The sequence below is a fragment of the Thermobia domestica genome, unplaced genomic scaffold, assembly GCF_964235325.1.
Source record: "Thermobia domestica unplaced genomic scaffold, izTheDome1.hap1.1 HAP1_SCAFFOLD_189, whole genome shotgun sequence".
NCBI classification, from domain to species: domain Eukaryota; kingdom Metazoa; phylum Arthropoda; class Insecta; order Zygentoma; family Lepismatidae; genus Thermobia; species Thermobia domestica.
The window spans coordinates 149,501-173,091 of NW_027655919.1; the positions used below are offsets into that span (position 1 = coordinate 149,501).

Below are 23,591 nucleotides of genomic sequence, written 5' to 3' on the forward strand. Positions count from 1 at the left end.
AATACCGCGCGAATTCATTATCAAATTATATTCCTACAACAGATTTAAAGACATGCGACAATAATTTTGGACATGAGTGTACGTACCTCTAAGAGTAAAATCACATGGACGGCAAGTGGTAGGTACAGTCTATGTCCGCTCCTAGGCACATGCCTGACATGTACCTGGGGAACGTGCCTAGTATGTTCTAGGTATGTTCCTCATGCCGTAAGCGTCAATGAACCAGAAAAGTACTCCCCAAAAATATGTTAAATAGCTTATATGCGTAATGTGTTTACATTAAGGTGAGTCTAAAAACACTTTAAACAAGTAAAAAAAATGTAGCTACCTGAGGGTGGGCGCGAACCACCAACATTTGGATTACTAGCCGCGTGCTTTTCCGACGGCCAGGGAGACGATGAAAAGAACGACGCTTGTAGAAATTGTTGATGTCTTTTGAATTTGGTTAATCAGAGTGCTCAATAACCGCGTATATTCGACGATAACCGTTTGGAATCAGATAAAATCTGCTCCCCATGTAATTTTATAACAAAATGACGAGTGTCTATTTACTTTCTTCCATATTCACTTTCAAATGATCGGCGACAGTTGCCATCTAATATAACACTAGCCAACAGTGAAAATGTAACTGGAATGAAATAAATGTTTGTTAACTATATCGACCACGCTGATAACGAAAATGACAATGAAAAACTCGAATTAGCTCTCGTTTCCAAGGTAAAGGGGGGGCACATTTAATTATAAGTATTATACGTATTTTATTAGCATTCATTGTCAATCCCTTCCCATTAGGCTTTGAAATCTCGATGATGGTAGACAGACTGACAAAGTTTCCTACAGGCAACCATAGCTATGTGTATTTTGTTGCTATTTTTATAGCATAGCAACTAGGGGAGGGAAAGGGGGAGAAGAATGGAGGAGCGGAGCATGTTTCCTTTAAGCGTAGTTTCAGTTTGTTACAGATTGTGTTCTGCTCGTGTTCTGGAAAAAGGTATTACTGAAGTGTAGTTAGTATGTGTGGTCACTAATTGCTGTGATTCATTATGCCTTGCAAATATGTAAACAGTGCTGACAATTTTTGCTACAGAGCAGACAGGCTAGACTGAGATCGCAAAGGAGACTAATAACGCCATATATTAGGAACGCGTACAGACCGTACTTGGACTGTGAAATCAGGGACCACGACAAGCTCATGGCTCCTCAGGTATATTGCAATTTTGTACCTCGAGTTTTCATTCGTGGTTGAATCGTAAAGGATCTCCCATGGGCTTTGCTATTCCCATGATCTGACGAGAATCACCAAACCATATCAATGATTGTTACTTTTATATGACAACTTCATTAACATGGTATTTCCAAGACGATAAATCTTTCTTCATATATGCTAACATACCGTCGGCCATGCGATCAGTGCCTCCCGCAGACGGAGTGCCTGTTCCTGTCCCACCTGCTTTTGTTTAAATGTCAACGAACTTTTCTAGGCAATAATAGGGCAGGAAACTGTAAGTATCGGGTGGCAAATCTTCGGCACTGCTGCGGTAGACTGGGGTGCAATGTCCTCGAAGTTACATTTCTTAGATTCCCAAAAGGACTTCTTTCCTAACGACTATGGTGCTGTTAGCGACGAGCACGAGGAACTCTTCCACCAGCAAATTTCGGACGTGGAAATGAGATACCAGTGAAAGTGAAGTGCATCAATGTTAGCCGATTACTGCTGGACACTAATCAGTGAATTACCAGCAGAAAACTACAAACGCCAGGCAAAGCGGTTGCGCTTTCAGTGACCTTTCTCCGAGGGATAATAACAAGGAAAATACATGCATAAGCTTATATAGGCAATAACGTAAAGTTATCGTAACTTCACAACGGTGTTAGACTCGTGAACTTTGATCACGTGTTAGTAAATAGAAGAAGACAGTCTAGCATAATTAATTCTAGCATAGCTGAATGTGACACTGATCACTACCTCGTAGCAGTGATAAGAGTGAAATTATCATTGAAGAAAGCAAGTATTCAGCAGCTGAAAACAAGGAGGTTTAATTTAAAGAAATTAGAGGAGAGCCAGTTCAGAGGGAATAGTAAATGGGAAATAGATCCTTGATTTTAGAAAGTTAGGAAAGAACTAGGTGGATACTTCGGTTGAAATTTGGGAGAGCATTAAAATTTCAGCAAAAGAAAAATTGGGGCATGCGGAAATATATAGGAACCAATCATACTTCTACCAGGAATACACTAAACTAATAGAGAAGCGAAAACAGGAAAATCTGTGTTTGCTACAAAATCCGAACGATATAACTATACAGAATTTCGTTGTTATCAGGCGGGAAACTTTCAAAACTTTTAGAACAAAGAAACTCACATCTTTGAAACAAAAAACATTTGGGACATGTATGAGAGCATCAACGAATTTAAGAAAGGCTATCAACCCGGAGCAATTCTCACTGATATTGATAGCATTTTAAATAGATGGAAATATTTCTTTCACGATTTCCTTAACACGCAGCCAAAAACTAATGTTCGAGGAGAGGAAGTGAAATGAACATAGCATAACCATATATTACAGTGCCTAATCGAACAGAAATAGAAATTACTATCAAGAAATTAAAGAAATACAAATTTCCGGGAGTAGACGAGGGAAAATATTGTGGAACGAGATCCACAAACTAATTCTCCTCATTTGGAGCAAAGAGGAGTTGCCACAAGAGTGGGAGGAATTTATCATTGTTCCGATTCACAAGAAAGGCGACATAACTACCGAGGCGCGTCTTCCTTCTGTCTACTTCCTATAAAATCCTCTCAAACATTTTGTTAACAAGATTGATCCCATACCCAGATGAAATTATTGCAGATTATTAGTTTAGGTGAAATCAATCGACTATCGACCAGATATTTACAATTCGACAAATACTCGAAAAGAAATGGAAATACAATACCCCCGGTTCATCATGGCTTTAGACAGGCCCACGACTTGGTTAAGAGGGAAATATTGTTCAACATTCTTACTGAATTCGGTATACCGAGAAAGCTAGTTAGTTTAATTAAAATTTGTTTAAATGAATCCCAAAGTAAAGTCGGAGTAGGGTAATACTTGATTACGAACTTTCACATCGAGAATGGCCTGAAACAAGGGGATGCGTTGTCGCCGTTATTATTCAGCTTTGTTCTGGAATACCCCATAAGGAAAATCAAAGATAGCAACCAGGTCCAGGTATTCACGAGTTATGGCGTATGCTGATTATGTAAATCTTATAGGGGTATAGGAGAAAAATAGAAAAAGTGTCGAGGTTTTGTTAAACGCTTGTAGGGACATGGGTTTAGAAGTAAATGCAGGAACAACTAAATACAAATTCACCGTTATCATAATACTGCAAATTATGGATACTTCAAAATGTCAAATAATATTTTTGACAAAGTTGATAGTTGCAAATATCTAAGATCAATATTAAAAACCACATCCACGAAGATATTAAATGTCGACTGAAAGCAGGGAATTCGTGTTACTAATACGGTATGTTCAAAATTTTTTGTCTTCCCGAATTCTATTGAGGAATTTGAAGCTAAAAATGTATAAAAGGATAATCATGCCTGTTGTGTTGTATGGTTACGAAACTAGGTTGCTTACTTTGAGGAAAGATCGCAGACTTAAAGTATTTGTGAATAAAATAGTAAGACAAATATTCGGACCCAAGATGGATGGGAATGGGAAAATGGTGGAAATTTCATAATAAGGAACTGCAAAATTTATACAATTTACCCAATCAGTGATTGTTAGGATCATCAAGTGTATGAGGCTCATTTGGCACATCATGTAGCCAGAGTGGAAAAAAGTAGGAATGTGTTCAAAATTTTAACTGGAAATTTAATCGGAAAAAGGCCAATAGGAAGACCTAGACGCAGATGGGAGGTCAATATTAAGATGAATCTCGCAAAAATAGGAATACAAAGTAGAAACTGGATCCTGTTGGCTAAGGACAGAAGTCAATGGAAAGTGCTTGTACATGTGGCATGGAACCCACGGGTTCCATAGGTCATAGAGTTAGTTAAATCATCAATTCTAAATCTTAATCCTAATTCACTATATTGTTGTTTTCATTTCCAATTAATCTTCTTTCTTTACATTTTCTGGACGTTGGATCGGTTGTGAAAAAAGAAAAGCTTTTTAATATCTATTACAGTTTTCGCTCTATGGAACTTAACATTGAAACCCATAGAACTAGTAAATTTCAACCACTTTTGGTTTCAATAGAATGTTGTGGGTGACGATAATGTGTTGTCTTGATACGCTGAAACGATTACAGAAATCGCTCGTCTCTATCAATTACTGTTTTTATTATGGCAATGAACATTGCAATTGGAAATGGTTGGTTTCTATCCTTCCGGTTTGAATTAGGGGTGGGCAAAACCTGTTTTTTTTAAATAAAAACCGGAAACCGGCTTCTACAAAAACAGAAACCCAATAAACTGACATATTCACCAAAATCCGATTCGGGTTTTCACCGAAACCGTATTCCGCTTTCTCCAAAACCGTTTTTGGTTTTTCACCGAAACTGGTCTGGGTTTTCTCCATAAACAGGTTCGGTTTTTCACCGGAACCGATTTCAGTTTTCTCCAAAACCGCTTTCGGTTAAAACTGTTTTGAAAAAAAACTATTTCTGTGGAAACAGAATCGGTTTCCGAAGAACAACGAAGCATCTGTTTTGGAAAAACTGAAACCGGTTTTGGAGAAAAACGCCACGGGTTTTGAAGAAACCCGAACCAAACCGGTTTTGGAGAAAACCGATAATCGGTTTTGAAGAAAACCGAAACCAGTTTTGAAGAAAACCGGAACCAGTTTGGTGAAAACAGGTTTCGGTGAAAAATCGTTTCCCTGAAAATTTTCAAAGCCCCGTTTCGGTTTTTTTTTAAAGTCCGAAAACCGAAAACCCGGAGTTTGTGCCCACCACTAGTTTGAAGAGACAGTTAACTGATGAGATAGAGCCTATATTGTCAGAGACGCTGAATCGATTCCAATTAAATGATCTTCGATATCTGTTATCGTTTCTGCCCTATGAAAATAAATATTGCAACCGGGAATACTGGTAAATTTCAACCAACTCCGGTTTTTGTAGTTTTGGGGGTGGAGATGATATGTTTTCCTGAGACGCTGAATCGATTGCAAAAAGACGCTTGTCGATATCAATTGTTATCTTTTTCTATGATGATAAATATTGAAACCGGAAATGGTTGATTTCTTTTACTTCTTTCGGTTTAAATATAGGATTAAAGGAGGAGATGGAACCATACTTGGGATCCTAAATCCACTGCAAGAAACCGTTTCTCGGTATCTCTTACACCTATTGAGTTACTTTTAAGAAATATGATTGTTTTAATAAGGAACTGAGTACATATTTTCGTAGTATAATGAATACACATTGACACATCAGTTACCATGAGCACTATCCTTTTAACTGCGAACAAGTGTTTCAATATTTTAGGGAAAGATGGCAGCACAAGGCATCTACCTACAGTATTTACCAAGTACTAACGAACTTGCGCAGATTGACATCGTTCGATATCGTCTGCTACTACAGCGTATACAAACAAACAGAATCAGCTGAGCTCTGTGTAAAAACGTCTGTTTTCTCAAAGGAGATAAAATCTTGTTTACGAAATGTTAAATTTATCTTAAGTTGATGATTATAGAAGAAAACATCTCTAGTTACATGAAAAGCAAGACATTACCGTGATTGTAAGTATTTTTATTGGCATTTATTATTTTTGTTAAAAAGAATATTTCAGTAGCCATTGCAACAGGTTGCTTTTCTCAAATTGTGTGCATGCTTGTTTTTACCCGTTGCTCTCCCCCTGTGCTATTTTGTTCACGTCCAAAAATACTTCTGTCAGGCCAGCTGGCAGGAACATCCTTCCAATTCACTTAAGTTCTCAGTTATATGTCAGGTTAGCATGTTCTCTGATGAGTACATATGCTTCCTCGAAAAGTATGAGCATTAGAGAAGACAAGAGTGAAGATTTCTCCACGGATGATGTTGAGAATATAACGTTCCTCTTAAGTCCTTTTAAGTTATATTATAAGCAATTATCGACTGTTTCTAATAGGTTCTTGCTTATGTTTATGTTTGCTTGCATATTTTTAAGGAGTTTAAACAGTGGCGGATCTAGAAGCTAAAAACTGGGTTGAGGGGCAGCCAGAACCTACACGTTGATAAATATATCATGAAACCTAACAATTTTACTTTGAAATCTGTTTACGCACTTCATTAATAGTAACTAGGAATTAAAACATGGATAACTCCTTTCGTATGTTACAATTAGACATGAAGTACGAATTAGCAATTAATAAATTGTAGGCATTTACAGGTACAGTCAGATTAGTCACAAGACATTGCGCTTTATATGGCAAAAAAATCTTAATTTACATTCAAGTTAGAAATTGTCGGAGAAAATAAATGTTAACTATAAATATACAACCAGGCCCTCAACCAGAGGGGGCTTGGGGTGCCTGGCCCCCAAAACTTTTCGTGGCCCCTTCGGATCTTAACACAAAATGCTATTAATAATACAAAAAACACAATTTAGCTATTGGTAAAAGAATGTTTAATGACTTGCTCCTCCTAACATATTCATGCCCCCCCCAAACCCCTGTGGCTGTTTGTGGGCCTGTATACGACTCGCCACTATTAATGGGGCAGACCACACAAGTTGTTACAAAATAAATACAAATATTATTTAAAAAGTAGATAACAAGGAACAAAGACAGCACGATAAGTCATCAATTATCGTTGAGTTCATTTTTCTAGTCGTTGCCTTTACCTAGATATTTGGGTAATTCAAATTCTGGTCACACTGTAATTTCTAGGGATGGCAACACTAAAAATTTTTCCTATTCATATTTTCCGATGTAGAATAACATTATTTATTATTATTATTGTAAGTTACATTTCATTATCTCTTTTCACTTACGAAAAATGGGCAAAAGAAAAAATTTTTAGCTTTTGAAATATATTTAGTAGTCTGCCCCCTTAATGTTATCCTGAAAGTGGAAGTGCCCTGTGAACCTCTATTTGTTGAAGACTACTTTTGTCACTCAAAATCTACGAGGCCTAGGCCCCGTGCTAAATCCACCACTGAGTTCACAAAAAACCCTTATTTTGTCCGCGTGTCCGTTCATCCAGGAAACAAGGATATCTCAGAAACTACTTAACGGAACTCCATGAATTTTGACCAGAACGGAGAAGGTTAAAAGTTTGGAGACGAGTTTGCTGATAGACTAATATTTGAAACCTGAAGAGGTAGCAATCACCAATTTCCTGTTTTAACACTGATCACTATTGAGCAAAAGACGGCAATCGTATGTATAGCGAGAAACGGTTTCATACAATAGATTAACCAGTGGTGCCCCCCCCCCTTATGTCTATGACGCACCCCCCAATTGTCTATCCGTAGGTGTTCTTCCATGAAAAAATCTTCTTTTCGATTAATTTTTACACCCCTCAAACATATTTATACAAATTTTTACCCCCCAAATATTTCAATGACGCACTTTGCGTCATAGCCCCCCCTTGTGGGCACCCCTGGATTAACCGTCCCAAGAACATTTTTCATCTCCATCATTAACTCTCTTCTAAAACCGGAAGTGAGCAACTTCCGGTTTCAATATTGATTTATATCAAGCAAGAACTATAAGAGATAGGGAGAAGTTTTTTTTTTTTTTTTTTTTTTTTTAAGAAATCAATTGAACATTCTAAGAATAGGTACTATCTTCTCTCTTAACCCTCTACCACTTCTAATTTTAACGTTGGTCGCTATTGAGTAAAAGTGGTAATGCATAGCGAGAAGCGGTTTTCTGTAATTAATTAAGAGTCCCAAGAATATATTCTAACTCTACTTTAATCTCCGTACTAAAACCGGAAGTGGTAAAAATATGCTACCACTTCCTGGTTCAATATTGTGACAATATCACGCTAGACGAATCAAATTCCTTTACGTGGGGTACACGTGACACTGCCCATACTTAAAAAATAACCTGATTTGTTCTGAATATCGCCTTGTATCTTCGAAACAGTGATAAAATTTAAAGGAGCTTAACTATTCTCATGAGATGGATTCTGAATCTATCGTTTTCAATTTTATGATTTTTGTGTACATGAAATATATCACTCAGCCAATAACAATTTGGTTCTTTTTTATATGAAAGAAATTTCCATACACTGCTAACGAGCCGAGTTTTCATGAGAGGCGAAAGAAGAATAGCAACGGGAAAGGAAGTCTATCAAGGCCAACATTTAAAGACTATCTCGACATTCGCCTGGTGAAAGAACTGGCCTGTGTTAGGATGGTGTGAGGTATCGGATTCGAATTAGGAATCCCTAGATTGCAAATCAAGAAAGGTAACTGATACTTTACGCCCGCTTGCAATGTGTTCCTGATATTTAGTTTTATATATATTATTGCAAAGTGTTTCTGATAGTCTTCACTCCAAATTACTATTGTAAATAGCAAGAAGTATTATTTGTTTGAGCGTTTTCCAGGCCTGGTTACAGAAAGTCCTACAAAAGCTCACTAAGTTTAGTAGCTCTACTTCCTCTAGTGTCAAGGGTCGAAATTAGTAATGATTTCCCTGGAACCTTGAAATTTCCTTAGCGCCGTATTTGTGTTCTTACTCAAAAAGGATTCCGCCAGTATTTTCGCTGTGCTACTTTTCATATCCCAGAAAAACTACCTGAAACGACCACAGATAGAACAGGTTGTGGATAAATATTTCACCAACAATTATTGCATTCTTCAGAAGTATACAAAAGTATAATGACTGTACATTAAGGGGACAGACTACTAAATATTTTTCAAAAGCTAACAATTTTCCTTTCGCCAGTGATTCGTAAATGAAAAAAGATAATGAAATGTAACTTACCTCAATAATAGATCATGTTATTCTACACCCGAAAATACGAATCAGAAGAATTTTCAGTGTTGCCATCCATAGAAATTACAGTGTGATCAGAATTGGAATTACCCAAAAATCTAGTTTAATGGCAGCGACTAGAAAAATGAACTCAACAACAATTGATGACATATCATGCTGTCTGTGTTCCTTGTTAACTACTTTTTAAATAATATTTGTATTTGTTTTGTAATAAAGAGTACAAAATAAATAATTTTTAATAAATAGTAGAATTAAAATACAAATATTATTTAAAAAGTAGTTAACAAGGACATAGACAGCATGATAAGTCATCAATTGCCGTTGATTTCATTTTTCTAGTTGCTGCCATAACCTAGATTTTTGGGTAATTCAAATTCTGACCACACTGTAATTTCTATGGATGGCAACACTGAAAATTCTTCTGATTCGTATTTTCGGGTGTAGAATAATATTATCTATTATTGAGGTAAGTTACATTTCATTTTCTATTTTCACTTTCGAATAACTGGCAAAAGAAAAATTGTTAGCTTTTGAAAAATATTTAGTAGTCTACCCCCTTAATTTTATAAACCACTGACCACTACTGGAGATTTTATGGTGGAATAAAAGGAAAGAAAGAAAACAATTGTGGACAGAGATTTGAGAACAGAAAATATAAATTACTCTAAATTATAATCATCGTGTTCTATCAGTATTTAAAACCATATATCTATTAGATACATTTCTAAATCGACATATCTGGTTGATTCTTTGTTCTCAGTAAAAGTAAATATATTTAAAATGGATTTGAAAGAGCAAAAACTCGGAATATTTAACTAGTAATAGAAGTTAGTTCTCGCCGTGATAAAAACAGTTACGCAATGTACGTACGTTAAAGTACGTAGAGAGAAAAAAGATCAAGATGTCCTTGGAGATGACGTCATAGGAGGAAAGGATGGCTGTACTCCGATTAGGTTGATATTCTGTGACAACTGGCCTTCCGGCCAAAGAAATAGTACACTCAGTGAATTGTTTCTTTAACATAAATATGAGGGCCATCCGGAAAGTGGTACCCGTTTGTGCAATAAAGGCACAGTAGTACATATTAACAAATATACACATTTTTATTGGAAAGACCATACTTTATACTACTTCTCCACATAATCACCAAGTAAATTGAGGCATTTTTCATACCGTGTGACGAGGTTTTGTATTCCAGCGTCATAGTCCTCCGCCGCCAGCGTATTGAGATACGTAGTCATGCCTCGTTTAAGTTCTTCATCGCTGTCAAATCTTTTTCCCGCCAGAAAGACTTTAAGCTTCGTAAAGAGATGAAAATCCGAAGGGGCCAAGCCAGGGCTATACGGTGGATGGTCGGAGGTTTCCCACTTGAATTGGTGCAGAAGTTGTTGTGTTTTCGCAGCTGCATGGGGCCTGGCATTGTCATGAAGGAGAATGACGCCTGTAGACAACAGACCTCGCCGTCGATTTTGTATTGCCCGCCGTAATTTCTTTAATGTTTCACAATACGCATTAGCATTAATTGTGTCTCCACGGGCCATAAAATCAACGAGCAGTACACCTCGTCGATCCCAGAATATGGTTGCCATGAGTTTCCTGGTGGACGGAATTGTCTTGAATTTTCTTGGTTTGGTTGGTGAATGAGCGTGATGCCACTACATGGACTGTCGTTTACTCTCAGGTGATGCATAACAAACCCATGTTTCGTCCCCTGCAATGAAGCGATTCAGGAAAGAGTCTCCTTCATCGGAATAACGTCCCAGAAACGTCAGTGCTGCAGCCATACGCTTGGTTTTGTGCTCATCTGTGAGCATACGAGGGACCCACCTTGTACAGATTTTTGAATAATGCCGATGGTCTTTGACAATTTTATGAACAATTGTTCGAGACAGATTAGGAAAATGTTCACAGAGCTCATCAATTGTAACGCGCCGATCGTTCCTCACGCATTCGTCTACTGACCTCAGCAGTTCGTCTGTAATGACAGATGGTCTCCCTGAACGCTCTCTCGTGTGTACTTCCCCTCCTCAGGTTGAAGTTGCGACACCAGCGCCGAACAGATGACTCGTCCATTACATTGTCTCCATACACCTTCTTTAATTGGCGATGAATTTCACAAGGTCGAACGTTTCGTGCATTAAGAAATTTAATCACGGCCCTCACTTCACAACTGGAGGGGTTCTCAATTCACAACGAGCTCAAACGAGGGAGGCTCACTTCACAACGAGCACAGACACAACACAGGCACTGCTAGCGTCACGCAACCTTGCACAGAGCAGGCAGACAAGGCACTGACGCGGTCTGACCTTGCCCAGCGGCTCCCCGAGTCGTTAGCGCTTCATACGGCCCAAACGGGTACCACTTTCCGGATGGCCCTCGTAGTTTCCTTCGTTAAAACTTCACGAAGAACTATGGGCGGCCTGATGGGTTTAGTTCAGTGATATTTCATCGCAACATTCGGCTGTCTTTACCATTATTTCTTGTTTTCTAGTCCAGATTTCACAATCTGTTACTTCAAGTATCTTTCCAACAATCTAACGATCCTACGTGAATTTAGATAATGCTGGGCCTCAACTCGGAATCGTTGCAAAGGAACGTATACTGGAGTGCAAGACTTAATGATGAGATAAAGTAAAACAAAATACTATAGGGGACAGGGGAGGGGACATTGGTACGATTTTTACTTATCTGAGATTTTAGAACATATCGTCAGTTTGGGAAATATGATTTTTTTCTACTTAAACTGTGATTCTTTAGCTACATTTAGAATGTATATACAATATTGTTTCTACTAATGCCCTACTTGGAGTAAATTACATTTTACGAAAAGTCTGCAATCTGTACCAATCCTCCCCATGTAGGGACAGATTGGTACTGGCTTGGGGCAGATTGGTACGAGCAAAGTGAAATATCACGCATACTTTTTGATAATAACGTAATTTTTTGTTTTATTTTTCCATGAAGTGTTTGGAGATATTCTATTAAATTTCCACGAACTCAAGTATTTTAACAATAGATTTAAGGACCTATAGCGGCAAAAATGCAAAATAAAGACATGTTTCATAAAGATAGTGTCAACAATTGTAAGAATCTTCAGTAATTCAACATATCTAGTTCAACCTGTCACAAAAAAATAAAATAAAATAAAAAATAATGCTTGCTTGTGTTCTCATCAACATTTAAAAGTTCAGCAAGCTGTTTACGAAAATAAAAATTACTATAAATGAGGTTCTGTCTCTATAAGGAAAAATGCAAGTAAATAATCCGAGGGCTACCTACAGTTTACAAAATTTTGAAATCTTTCATACCTCAACTACTAACTGAAAATGATATATTTTGTTCGAACGGTACCCTTTGTCTGCAAAGAAGGCGGTCCTTTGCTGTTATAAAGATAACAAAGAAAGTTCTGTCGCTTTTTCACCCACCATCTTCGAACACCGGTATGCCACCTAAGACTTACCTGCAGGCAGTGGCGTATTTACGATTTTGTTTCGGGAGGGGCTTTGCTAACTTTCGGGGGGGGGCTTTGCCTGGAAATGTGAAAATTCTGCAAGTTATTTCATTTACTTTACTATACTAAGTAAGATTTCGGGGGGGGGGGCTTAAGCCCGGAAGCCACCCCTAAATACGCCACTGCCTGCAGGATTAAAAATAGTCCCAATAGGCGCATTTCTGCCAACGTTCTCGAAGGCCATGGATTCCATCGCGGTAGAATGTGGTCGGCCGTGAAGCGAAGAAAGTATCAAGTGCATTTTGCACCTTTACTAGGGATTTGAACTGGCGTCCTCTAAGATAATTGTCTAAAGAAAGGAACAGGTGATAATCAGACGGTGAAATGTCCGGGGAGTATGGCAGAAGCAATAGTGCTTACCATCCAAGACATAGAATGGTATCCCGGATCATCCTAGCCACGTCAGTTTAACGTTGTCCTGTAACAGGAGGACTCCTTTGCGATTCAGATGTGCTGGCTCCAGAGTTTTGAGTTTTTCTTCAACACGGCTTAACTGCTGACACTACACAGTTGTATTGATGCTCTGATCAGCTGTTAGCAGTTGCCGATGCACGATGCCGCGAGTAGTCCTCCAAACACACAGGTGGGCCTTTGGTTTCTGGTGCAGTTCTGGTTTTGGCTGTTTTTGAACCGGTTCATGGGATGCTAACCAATTATGACGACGCCATGGAGCTTTGTACATTACCCACTTCTCATCACATGTCAACACCCTGTCCAGAAATGGCTCCTTCAGCCTAGACAGCAAAGAAACACATGTGTCTGCCCGCGTTGCCTTCTAACCCTAAGTCAATTCATGTGGGAGCCACCGACCCAACTTATAGTGCTTCCCAAGTTGATGGAGGTGCTGCCGAATGATTTCTCCACTCACACTTAATTGAAGTCCTAGTTCCTTACATGTCTGGCTACTGTTCGCCTCAATTGCTAACTGAGTATCTTCATTTTGGACATGTGTTGGTCTTGCGGCAATTGGTGCGTCTTCCAGTTTTTCGTCGGTGTCCTTAAACTTGTTAAACTGCCGATGCATTTCCGCGCAGTCACGTCACCCTAATATAAAGGCCTGGCACATCTTCTGTTCCGCTGCAACTGCGTTTGACCCCAGTTTGAACTCGTACAGCATTCACGCCCTTAGGCTCTCTGTGGAGGTCCCATTTTCACTCTGTCCCTACGCAAGTTCACTGTGTAACTGAACTGCCTCAACCAGATATTATGTTGGATATACCCACACCAACAACTGACCTTCGCCTTATCTCTATTCGCATTCAACTCATGGTGTGAGGGGCAATTGAACACAGACCTACACAAAAAGCTACAGAACTTTCTTGGTTACCTTTATAATATTAAAGTTTCAAGAACTTCGCCGAATAATTTTCAAATGGGTTGCTGAAAGTCGAATAAATATGACGTTTACTATACGCTAGCTTTTAGTGTCCATGTACAAATATATATTTGAGGTTGATTTTGTTAGACATTGTGCCTATTGCAATCACTAGCATGTTGCAAGGTTACGACCTGGGGGAAGAATCTTCACATTTTTGCTATCTTGGTTCCTAAACGGTTAAACTATTTTCCATTCGAAAGTTTATATGTACCTTTCGTCTATACCTATAGTTTCGGAAAGTCGAAAATATAATCAAAAGAAAGTTTTCCATATTATTTTGGTTAATTTATTTTTATGCTTTGATTACGGAAATCAAGTGATCACACAAGAGATAACCTATATTATTAGTAACTTTTTCTACTTGATGTTAATCACAATGAAAACTGTGACACATGGGAAATGCACAAAGAGTGGTCTACCTTTATAATTACAAATGGAAGGGGTCGATTGATACAGAGCAGTGGGGGCACATAGGTCCGTACCAATCTACCCCACTTGCATGTGTACTAATGTACCCCAACTGAACTTCAGGATCATTAATTGCTATAACTGAAAAATTACTCCACGCAGAGCAATTGAACATAAATGAAATTATTTATAAAGAATTACACTTTCAAGCAACATACACAAGTTTTCAAAATCCAGTGCATATTACAAATATAAGCTTACAGAGACATAAGTGAAAACTTACTTTTGCACTAAGAAATCATGTTGTTGTTTTTTTTTTCTGCACAGAGAAAAGAACGCTGTGTTCACTTATCAACTGTGCTTCAAGATGTTCGTTTGTCACCAATGTTGTAAACACCAAATTGATGTCCATTTATCTCTTCACACTGGAAAAATATCTACCTCGTACATATGTGCCCAGTGTACTAATGTACCCCCTCTCCCCTATAGCAGTGTCGGACTGGATATGGTGGCGAGGCGAAGATCTCCGCCTGCGCCCACCCTCTTATGGCGCCCCTTTGTCACAATAAAATAGGCAATTTTAGTTACAATTTCCATTATTGTAAATATGGAACAAAGTTATTGGAGTTTTGCGTAGATTATTTACAGGCTATAACCTGTGAAAGCGCCCTGCTCTCCTCTTCGCGGGTGCCAGCACTGCCAGATATCCTAGATGATATGTAACAACTCGGTCTGATCTAGTATTATCACAAGTGGTTTTTGTAACTGCTCTATGACTCATTCTCTCGTTGCGTTATTTGACTGTGGTAATATTATAGTGTTAGAGTGGAGACTCAACGTAAGGACGCGGTGGCTCAGTTGTAGAACGTTCACCTCCGGTGCGTGGGGTCCCTGGTTCGATCCCAGCTTGTGTCGTGTGGACTTTGTGGTGGACAAACACCGTCCTCGTGAGTTTTCTCGGGGTCATCCCGTTTTCTCCCACTTTGTTCATTCCACCATTTCATTCATTTCTAATCATCACCGTCTCCTTAAGCCTAACCGGCATAATCGTGGGACGTAAAACTTAAAAGATTTAATTTAATTTCTTTTTTTGTGTGTGTGTGTATGTGTGTAAAGGCGCCTGCGTGTCTCAGGTAGGAAAGTAGATGTTAATTAAGGCAAGAATAGTGTGTTCTAGTGTTTATGGCGTTATTTATTAATGTAATTGACTTCAGTAGTAATAGATGTGTAGGTAAAAATGGAAATATTTTTTGATAAAATTTTCTTAAGAATTTTAATATCCAAATTATGCGTAATTGCGTTTAACATATCTAAAAGTCATCTTCACATTCTGTTTGGCAGAATTTTCAATAGTTATGAAATTATAAGTTTATTTTGGTTAAAAGTTAACAGTCGCTCTTCTGACTAGATCAGTGTATCATCTGCACTGTAAGAACGAAAACAGTATGCAAATTTAACGTTTAAAATTTTGCTAATTACTGCGACAGGATATTTGGATTTGATATTGAAAGTGAGGCTCGAAAGCCCAATATTTATTTATATTCTAATATTATATGCAGTAGTGCAAAGAGAGCAGAACAGCCAGAGCAAATGGTTGAAAGTCCAAACTCTAATGACAGAACCTCTTTAAAGAGGGCTATTTGAGCTTACAACACTAACTTCGAATTACCCACTGTCCTCAAAGATGGGCTACTTAACGGCATGGGAAATGGTCCAAACATTAGCACTTTAAAGTCGCTCAGATATAAATTTTCTCACCTGTATGAAAACGTTAAAATGTTTTCGGAAAATCTTAATAGAGAATGGGATGCAAACGAACTTCATCTCAGGGTAGATGCCGATTTTGCAACGAAAAGTATTCGGTGTAAAAAGCGCTTTTTTTTTAATGAAAACTGCTTTGATGAAGAAAAAGTCAAGTGGAAGAAGTTCTAAGTAGAAATCTTCTATGATAATTTGTGCTTTGACACTGCTTTTACAAGTGTTGAGGAGAGGTTTATTCCAAGTGAACATTTAAAGATTGTGCCTCTTTGACTTGAAGATTTGACTTGAAGACCCAAAGAGATTTGAAGAAATAAACAAAAATGGATTACCAGATGGAGCCCTGAAAACATTAGCAGAAAATACAGGCGTGTGTAAAGAAACCGTGCCAAGCAAACTCAAACAATTTGCGATTCATTACAAAGATTACTTCAAGAATCTGAAGGATATTTCTACTAATGACTTTGATGTGGTTCAGTGCCTAGCTGATTTTGGAAATGAAGATGAATTGAGTGAACACAAAACGGAAGATCAGAATCAGTTGAATCCTGACCGTTGTAAACATGGCTGTATACACTGTGCGTTTACACTCTTGTATGAGCTGACTTTAAATGAAAGCACTTATAGCAATTTATATTGTGTGTACAGATATGTTATGGCTCTTCCAACTAACCGGGTAACTCGTGAATGCTTGTTTTCTATGTTGACGATCATCAAATCAAAACTGAGATCACTTTTGGGATAAAGTCTACTAGAAAATGTAATGCTTTTTAATACTGAATATGTCCAGAATTTTCCTATAGATTACAATGTTATTGGAAGCGAAATAGCAAAAACCTCACTCATGGTGTGAAACTTAATATAGTCATACAATTATACTTAATAGTATTTTTTTCTTCTATTTGTATTGGAATAGATAGACTACTGCTAATTTATCTATCCTGCATTCACTTTTTTGTTGGCTGCAATTATAAGATTATTCTGTCCTATGCAACATTTACGATATTTCATCCTAGTCGTTTTGTGTGTAACTGTGTATGCTTAATGCTGTGAACAAATTAAAAAGTCATTTTAAAAGCCAGAATGTTTACATAAATTTGTCCATGAGGCGCCCTTCTAAGTTTCCATCTCCACCTAGCTCTGATAACTCCAGTCCGACACTGCTATATAGTCGTTGGAAATGAATAAAAGCCCAGCAGCATGTTCACAAGGGTCTCCTACACGTACACACGGAGCAATCCATTGCATAGCGTGACGTAATCGTGACCGTAGCGCTGAATGGGTCTGCTCCCCAACGTGAAGTAGTTGAATGAAAGGGACGAGATAATGTGCCTCAGTCAGAAACCTGTTAAGGTACACGTCAAACAGTGGTGCAAATATAGTTAACAGGACTGCAATTGCACGTCAATTGCATGGGGATGGTCTCATGGCTCATTACATTGTGTTTCGTTGATAGCTGCACACCGGAGGCACCGTTCGCAGTGGTGCCAAGAACATCAGAACTAGACCGGGAATTAGCGGGATCGCGTTCTCTTCTCAGTTCAGACAAGATTCAGTCTCAGTGGAGATTCTTGATGTACATTCATCTGGCAAGAGGTGAAAACACAATGAATTCAGGAACATTGTCGAACTAGATTGTTTTGCTGGTCCACTACAGGTGTTCTTATGTGGAGAGGCCTAAGTAGCATAGGTATACTAGCCTCCTAATTTTTTAACGCGGTACGCCCATCGGTCAAAGTTCTTGTGGCACTGTACTCCTTCCTCATGTGTGTCTTTAAAAGGGGTTCCCTTCTTCATCCTTATGGATGATAATGCCCGAACACATCCAACAGTTTGCGAATGGACTGGCCTACGCGTTCCCCCGATTTCAATCACATGGAGCATTGTGGGATGCTCTAGGAACATGTCTTACAGCATGTTGAGATGCGCCAAGGACCATCCAGTAGTTGTCAAAAGCGATGGTGGAAGAATGGAACTCCATACCACAAGTCTTTTCCAACCTTGTAAGTAGGGATGGGCACGAGCGAGTTTTTCTTGAAACTCAACTCGACTCGAAACAAACATCTTTGAGCTCGACTCGAAAATTCGGCTCGAAAAATTTCCTCCAACTCGACTCGAATTCGGATCGAATTTCGAGTTGAGTCGAGCCAAAACAAGTCAAATCGAGTCAAATCCTGTTTGTAATTTCAAGTACTCTCTTCAAGTATCCTATATAGACAATATAGTTATTATCAATAATAGTACTACTACTACAACTTATTTATTATTATTATTATTACATAGTGTATAAATATGAAAGATAGAAGATAGAAGTATCTGAATACTGAAAACTAGGTGACTGCCGACCTCGATCATCGAGAAGAAGTCTTCAGAAGGCAAGGACATCGTTCACGAGGTTCTAGATTTAAGTTTCGAAAGATCAACTATTCGGGCTCGAGCCAAAAATTATTAAAAGTTATAGGGCGTCGGCCAAACATGTACGGTACAAAACTGCTCGGTCCGGGTTTAGGGTTGTCAGCGACTCGGCTTACAGATCATTCACTATTGAGCCAAACCGAGAAGTGAGCCGAGTTAAAGCTCACCCAACTGAGCCGGCTCGAGCCAATGCTACATCCCAACCGAGCCAGCTCGAGCCGGTGGCTTACCTGAGCCTAACCGAACTTAGTCTGTGGCTCATCCAACTGAGATGGCTTGATCTGTCCGCTCAGTTGAACCAAGCCGAGCCGGTCGACATTATTACCTTCGTAAAAGATGGGTTGGACTTCTGCTTGAGCTCAAAAATTCGACGTGTAGATCTCAACCTTGATCGTAAGAACTACAGTATGTACTTATATTGGTGCTCACGACATTTGAGGCTGTCTCATTATAAAAAATCTTTCGTCGTCTCGTTATCGAAACGAGACGAGATGTGAGTAGTGTCCCCTCTCGTGAGCAACACTTTAGTATTCCACATTACTGCTTACATTTCTCATGGCTTTCGTTTTCCAGTTTAATCAGGCCATGATGTCAAAACGAGCTGAACGAGCGAGCCACATATCAAACTCGACTGGAGAAAATCACCTTTCGCTCGACTCGAAACTCGAATCGAATTCGAGTCGAGTCTAGTTTTAGCTCGACTCGTGCCCATCCCTACTTGTGAACAAGATGGAAGAACGTTGCAGAGCGTTTATTGCTATGCGTCGTGATTACACACCTTTTTAACGACCTTTTCACTCCTGTAATATGAGGGAGCCATCATGATTCGCAGCAACTTCAGTTAAGTTCTTGTTTCTGTATAAAAATGCCATTTTTGTTCTTCTAATCACGCGTGTCTTCCTATTGTTTCCTGTATCATCATACTGTAGAACACTTTCTACGTATGGTTTAAAGTTCACCGATCTATGCTGCTCGGAAATGACACAAATTGTGAAACTTATTTTCGTCTCCACGCCCCTTCAATTAATTTGAAATGAAAGTAACAGGGTGGGTGCCAACATACTGGTTGGGGGGGGGAAGGGCGAGCTTCTAAATGTGGCACCGATCATGTACCTGTAGCCCCGATGCACACGGGCAATAAGTGTTGCACGATCAATTCACGACTATTTCTCGCGTTGTTGATGCGAGGTCGTGCGGCATTGCAGGACCCTTGGCACGATTGGCAGCAGAAACAAATCTATAAATACGCATTGAAGATGGAATTTCACAAGAAAGGAGTTGTTTTCGTATAGTTGGTTGATAACTGTATAAAGACGAAGTTTGAAGAAGAACCGTATAAAGAACTGTACAAAGAAAGAAGTTTTGCAAAGGAAGAAGTATAAAGTATATTTATTTTGTTAAGTTTAAGGTTCCATGAATATGCTCTGAGGCTGTGGGAGACGATGATGATGTTGATGAGAATAATAAATGAAATGATGGAATGAAGAAAGTAGAAAGAAACTGGAAAACCACAATAAAACCGACACACATGGTACTTGTCCACCAATTCAGTATGATCTCGTACGTTCTCATTTCGTTTCTCGTCAAATTTTGATAGCTAATCTTGTACCCTAACACCTGCTGCAGTAGCAAGTTGTATTCTACGCATACCATATTGACGATTTATCGTAAAGTGGTTAAGCTGTACCATGCTTCACTTCATAGCAAAATTCTCTTCATGTTACTTTTTTTTTTTTTTTGAGTTGCCAGGAACTTGTTTAATACAATCATATTTTTTTAAAAAAAAAAATTGTAATAACACATAAGGTTACAAAATTTACAGAGTATATTTTAATATTATAATTTTATATATTCCAAGTAAAGGGGAAGGGGCTACAGAGCAGTAAAATTTAAATAAATGTTGACTACACGTACGGTAACTTATTTTCATAATCGTATAAACTATAGATGCTAAACTTTCGAAAACAAATTGCTGCTACATCTCACTGTCCTCGGGCTTTATTACAGAAGCTAAGTAAGCTACAGAAGCTAGCTTCTTCTTCTTCCTATTACTGTGTTTCCCTGAAAATAAAAGCCACCCAGAAGATAAGTCCTAACATAATTTTTCAGATTGCTCGTAATGTAAGCCCTCCTCCAAGAATAAGTCATACTCCGAAAATATGCACCAGTAGTTGCAGGGCTAGTAAGGGTTAATTTACGTATAATGCGAGATTATAAAATGTATAAAATTATAAATGTACGTATAATACAGGATTATAAATGTTCTAGTAAATGTATACAGATAATGTTTCTGTATTTGTGTAAATAGATAAATGAGGAAAACTTGAGCAATTTCGTGACTCGGACAATTTCGTGATAATTGCACAGTTGACGATTATGATCTTATCCTGACAACGAAACAAGGACAAAGAAATTCTCATAGAGGACAGATTAATGTAGTTCATGTAGTGGGTCATGAAACGATAACAGCGCTCTGGTGAATTTTGAGGAAATAATCAACAGATTACGATGTTACCGAAGGTACTGAACTTTTCGTCGTACTTCTAGAGAAATGATTCGAGTGCAGGATTGTTTGCAGCGCCGTAACTATTTTTTCGGGCGGGAAGCATTAATACGCGTATTTGAGCCCCCTAGAAAAAGTTGCTTTTCTAATTCTTGGCCTCCTCTTTCCATCTTTCTCTTACTCTTTATGGACCCCCCGGTGCCTGTGGGCTCTCCCGCACGGAAAAGTCTGCGGGGCCGTTACTTACGTCCCAGAGCCCGTTCCATACATGACAAATTAATAAGGGGACAATATTGACAAATCTCAAATCCATACGAATAAATATTATTTCTAGGGTCCTAATAGTACTTTTTTTTTTTTTTTTTTTTTTTACCGAAATTGGCCCACGACTCATTTTTGTTTTATTTACCTTTTGTCTGCTATTTTGTTTATGTGATGTAGTGAGCCTGTTTGATGCTTCATTTATAATTTCATGTTCGAATCGTATATGGAGTAAGAAAATTTGGTCTTTAAATGGGCCTCTATCGAACGGTGGGGAGATTCCCTGCCCCCCCCCCCCCACACACACACACCTACAAGTTACGGCTCTGATTGTTTGACTTGTGAACTGGTATACCTGACTGGCTTAACGCTGTTGGAAGCTTGTGTACAATTCATTCGACGATTGCTGCTTTTTAGATCCTGAAATTAAGGCATGTATCAAGATACTTTGCTTTGGCTGCGACTTGCAAAGTTCCATTTTCTTTACATGTTTACTATTGGATATGGTGCTTTATTCTGTCTATTTGATGTGTCTAATCTATCGCAATATTTACATCGCAAACTGCACATCAAATAATTAGATCATCAGTTTCAAAGCATTGATTCCTAATCATGCTGCAAGAGCTTACAACTTTTCCTTCTTGACCTTTAGCATGTTTGAATAGTGAACAATATGCTCTTACGACACTAACAGAACAACTGCAGAGATGAAACGCCAAAGTAACAACGAAATGTTCTATTTATTCTGAGATTTCTTTGTATACTAAGCCTCGATTCCATACACTACACTGATTCTGGTCAAGAAAATTAAGTTTTATTAAAGTTTGTGTTTTCTCTTGTGATGTTTTGTGAGATGAAATTGTTGCTCTTTGTTATCGTGCAGAATATTTTTGTTATTGGAGCGAAATAAATCAAAGGTAATTTTTGTAATCCTGAAGGTCTCAGTCCAAGGGCGCCCATGTTGCTTTTTCCAGGAGGGGGCAGTATAAGCGACACTTCAAATGTAGTCTCAAATTTTGCGGTAAATATTTTTAAAAATCATTTGAGTTTTCGATCTTCCGAAGTACAATTTCCTCTAGAGGGGCGAGCGCCCCACCTTGCCCCCCTCCTGAGGGCGCCCTTATCTCAGTCCAATTTTGCTATTACTTTCTTCATTGCTGTAATTTCAAATTTTGCGCGAATGAATAATACCATTATTTTAGCTTTTGTTACAACTAAGGTATGAAATTTTATGCAGGTGCTCAAATCGTGTGAAAATAATGTATTTTTCTATTTTAAAAAAATATGATGAAAAATGAAGGATAAAGATGCTGAGAAATCAGAGGTAAAAAAGAGAGGAATCTTACAAATTAGCGTAACATTCATTTCATGCCCAAAAGTACATATTTTAATCTCTGGGTATGAAAATAACTACAATTTTGGGAAGGTGCTGCACCTTAAAATCCATTCTCTACTTATGATCGTTCTGAGTTTACTTGTTCATGAATTGAAGCTTACGAAAATCAATTCGTCAAAGTACACTTTCCTTCATTGTTGTAAGTGAAGTGCTTGTTATGACTGATTGCCGACTTAAAAAGAATCGATCCGGCCATCAATAACTGTCCCATTTGTACCGCTTCAACGTCGCAAATGTCACTCACTGGTTCAACATTAAGGACACTTGTATTATCGACGTGACCTATAATTCACAGTCATGCTTCTCGGAATTTACATATAATATGGTTATAATATGTAGTTTCAAATATACAGGGTGTTATTGAATTATACCGACAAACTGTAAGAGGTGATTCCTTACATAAAATAAGAGAAAAAGTTCATATGGACCTGTGGGGAAAAGTGCATAGTTTCAGATCTAGGGCTGTCCAAAATCACGAAAAAGCCAAATTTCAACTGGCGCTATTTCGAATTTCAGGAACTGTGGATGGTGGTCCTTACCAACACAAAGGAAGCCACGCATATGCAATCCAAAAATGTATATTTCATTAATTTTCAGTGGCTGTACATAGTATTCCATTCAGGGTGAAATTCCCAGACATGCCATCAACCCAATTTTGAGATATGCTTTGACTTTATGACTGGTCAGTCAAAAGTATGCAAAAGATAAGCCTTGATAGCAGTGAACACAAAATCCTTTGGTACGATGTCGGACGTGTTACGGATCGTCAGCAGCACGGTTTCTCGTAATCCGGAAAACGCATGCTGCAATGTTTTCTTTCACGCTTATAAGTGAAGAAAATGTGAAATATATCGCGACGAATTACATCGCATCGCACATTATTACGAACACAAAAAAACATGGAGTTGCCGGTTCCTAACACTTCCGACTTCCCTCCGAAGCATTGGATGTTCATTGTTGTCAAGGCTTACCTTCTACCTTCTACCTTGCCAACGTTGGACCTATGTTGTAATTGGCCTCTTTGGACCATTTGCCAAGAAA

The 23,591-nt window shown here is 38.4% G+C and overlaps 1 protein-coding gene across 3 annotated transcripts in view; it reads left to right on the forward strand.

Annotated features, from left to right (window-relative positions):
• The first annotated feature begins 5,562 nt into the window (after nucleotides 1–5,562).
• Nucleotides 5,563–23,591, forward strand: part of LOC145676515 (uncharacterized) — a 139,093-nt gene continuing 121,064 nt past the window's right edge. For 2 of the 3 annotated variants that reach the window (XM_081747338.1, XM_081747337.1), the window contains exon 1: nucleotides 5,563–5,728. The gene's annotated coding sequence lies outside the window, so the exon portion shown is untranslated. Of the gene's footprint in view, nucleotides 5,729–9,259; nucleotides 9,387–23,591 lie in introns of all 3 variants that reach the window. The other variant, XM_081747339.1, reaches the window with a different exon arrangement.